Source organism: Myotis brandtii, unplaced genomic scaffold (assembly GCF_000412655.1).
Source record: "Myotis brandtii unplaced genomic scaffold, ASM41265v1 scaffold113, whole genome shotgun sequence".
In the NCBI taxonomy this organism is placed as follows: Eukaryota; Metazoa; Chordata; class Mammalia; order Chiroptera; family Vespertilionidae; genus Myotis; species Myotis brandtii.
This window is the reverse complement of record NW_005353887.1, coordinates 189,934-193,343: the sequence shown is the minus strand read 5'-3', so window position 1 is coordinate 193,343 and position 3,410 is coordinate 189,934. Positions and strand designations below refer to the sequence as shown.

Below are 3,410 nucleotides of genomic sequence, written 5' to 3'. Positions count from 1 at the left end.
TGTCTTTCCCTTTCTCTTCCACATTCTCTAAAAATCAATGGAAACATATCCTCAGGTGAGGATAAAAAAAAATAATAAAGAAATGTCATATCCTATGAAAGACACAACTTGAAAATGCCTAAAGAAAGTTGTCATTTTTTCATGATGAAGGGACTGGAGTCCGTGTTGATGAAAACACCTTGGTGGCTGCGGTGACTGGCAGTGGCTGCAGCAGCGGGGCAATGGGGCTGGCACCTTCCCCTGATCAGCCCGGTCACCTCCCACAAAGGGAGGCCAGACTGTGGCTTAGGCCCACTCCCCAAGGGAAGCAGGGAGTGGGCCTAAGCCGTCAGTAGGACATCCCCTGAGGGCTCCCAATATGTGAGAGGGGGCAGGCTGGGCTGAAGGACCACCCCCACCCCAGTGCACGAATTTTGTGCACCTGGCCCCTAGTTTTATATTATGTGGCTTAGGTAGAAACTTTATTTATAGTCATTAAAGCTCTGAATATGGATTTAACCAACTTATGAAATTAATAAACATCATGTTTTTCTAAATTTATACTAAGTTAACAAAAAGATAACCTGCAGGGTCATGTTGAAGATTTCTACAGGTCACTTGTATTACCACACCGGCAGCCATAGTGCTAGATGTGCTGATGTTGAAGATTTCTACAGGTCACTTGTATTACCACACACACCAGCAGTCATAGTGCTAGATGTGCTGAAAGAACTAGGGTTAGGTAGAAACTTTATTTATAGTCATTAAAGCTCTGAATATGGATTTAACCAACTTATGAAATTAATAAACATCATGTTTTTCTAAATTTATACTAAGTTAACAAAAAGATAACCTGCAGGGTCATGTTGAAGATTTCTACAGGTCACTTGTATTACCACACCGGCAGCCATAGTGCTAGATGTGCTGAAAGAACTAGGGTTGTGATGGAGGTTGGGAAAGAAGAGGTGAAGAGAATAAAACACAATTTCACAAAATGAAAATTTAAAAGCACCAACAAGAAGAGTAGTATTCTTTCCACTGGGCAGGATCCATACTCTGCTCAGTGGAATTATCAGCAGTTGACTTAGCAAACATTCTAGCAACTTTTGTGACAATGAAGTATTTATTGTCTTAACATTGTTTTACCATGTGAGAGTATGTGCAGTCATAACCACCAGACATTGAATCTGTATTATGTTGTATTCACCTGCCACACATTTAACATTAGATAGATTGGAGGTCCAATCCATTCTCTACATTTGTCCGATCTGCTTTGTGCACTAGGACTTAGACCTATATTGACTCATTAGTGGGCTCTTTTGCCCTCGTAATTTTCTCTAAGAGGATCAAGGGCAAGAGATTGGAGTGGGGCAAGAAAAGTGATTTGGGATTATTTATTTCCTTGGCACCCAATCTGCAGAGACTCAGCAGGCTGCCTATGTCCCTTGACCAAAGGTCTCAACTCCTGTCATGTAGCCCTATCATCAAAATCTCCATTGTCATCAGATTCAAGTGATTGCTCATTCCATTCTCAGCAAAAAGTGTTAAAGGGGCCCCTTTGTAACTATACCTGGAGTTCTATGCTTTCCCTTAGAGTTCCATGTTTTGCCCATGTATTGTAAATAGTCCCTTTGACAGTTTTTTTCAAAGTACACTAATTTTAATGTTCCATCTATTTTCTGCTGGAATCTAAGTACACTAGATGAGTAGATAGATAGTTCTTAATCATTGGAATCTGTGGTGCTAGTGGGCTTATATTTTAAAATTCCCATTATGTCTATACCTGATGATGTTTTCAAATTTTTAATGCATTTATCTTTTAATTTATTATTGTATATGTTAATAAGTATAGCACTAAGAATAGTTAATAGTCATTGTGTATTTATAGCTGTCAGGCATTGCATTAGAAGGCTTGAGCACATTAGTTTACCGCAGACCTATGAAGTAGATAATATAATTATTCTCCGGTAAAGATGAAGAAAGTTGAGACTTGCAGAGGTCAAGTACATTTTCAAGGTCACACAACTGGTCAGTAGTAAGGTAAGTGAGATTTAAACCAAGGCAGTATGACTCCATGCTTGAACCAATATACAGTACCAAGTAGTATTAATGTATTTTACTGGATAAGTATGACAACACACAGAATAAAATTAATTAGGAAAAAAGAAGTATTTAGCACAATGTAGTTGCCTATTGTAGATGTCACATAAATGATGAACATTTTCATGTGATTTGAAATGTAGCAATAGTTAAAAAGAGAGTAGCACTTTGAACAATTTTTAAAAGAAATGTGAGGCAGTGTATCATGCAGTAACGTAACACATAAATGGTATGAAACTTTTAAAACTTAAAGAATTGTACCCAACACTTAAAAAATATTCTATCTATATTTTTAGAAGCCATTTAATTCTGTTTATTTAGGGCCCATAGCAAAACTGAATAACACATCAGAATTGTGTACAGAATTTTCTCTACTTGACGATATGCTGTCATATAAAGTGTGGAAAGTAAATTTATTTTGCCAAAAATCACTTAAAAGGAAAAATCATAAAACTTTAACTCTTACAGAAATAAGCAGTAAAACAATATGAGAGTACAGGGTATATATTTTCTTCAAAAGTTTCACAGTTGTTTTTTCTCTCTGTACTAATCCTATCAAATTAAGAAATTCATAGGCAAAATTTTAGTGTATTGATATCTGCCCCATATTCTAAAATTAGGGTTTCCTCTGGGTCTAATCTTTAATTTTTTTTTCCTGTTGAATTTAGGCCTAAGAGGAAGGATTAATTCACAAAACTATTATGTTCAGCTTAACTCATTATATTCAGATAGACACTGAATAGGTATACAAATAGCTATTCTTAAAGGGGTACAATAGTATTTACATTGGCCACATTAACTGGTACAGCCACTATTTAATCAAATAGAAAGTGTAAGTCTAAACCAAATGTTTAAATTGTTTTGCTTGTCCTCACAGGGGAAATTCTACCTTTGTAAACAGCATTTGTTTGTATGAAGAATGAGCAGGAAGTAAAGGAGATGAACTTCAGCCGTCCAAACTACATAATTTTGAATCTTAATTTCAGGCTTAGCATCATGAAAGAAAGTTATGCTCTTTTCAACTTTTCAGATGATTGAACAAAAGTGCTTCTTAGACTGCATGCATCAGCTTTTCATGTTTTTGAATATTAGTTATGAATAAGTTCATTCTGAAAGTTAAAAATAAAATATTTTGTTTAAGGAAAAACTTAAAAACAAACCAACAACAACAACAATAAAAATAATAATAAAGCCCCTTAACACTGGAAGTGGTTGGGGAGACCTGACTGTTTTACAGGGTTAGGAAAAACTGGGGATGCTATCAAAAGTTCAAGGGACATAGAGGGGCACACGTGCTGCAAACAGCAGGGCAGCTCCTACCTTCCCTCCCT

The 3,410-nt window shown here is 36.2% G+C and overlaps 1 protein-coding gene and 1 pseudogene across 1 annotated transcript in view; one reads left to right on the top strand and one right to left on the bottom strand.

The window, feature by feature from the left end:
• Positions 1–2,055, bottom strand: part of LOC102255935 — a 35,729-nt pseudogene extending 33,674 nt beyond the window's left edge.
• Positions 1–3,410, top strand: part of LOC102256539 (serine-rich coiled-coil domain-containing protein 1-like) — a 972,873-nt gene that overhangs the window by 913,362 nt on the left and 56,101 nt on the right. The window lies entirely within an intron of this gene.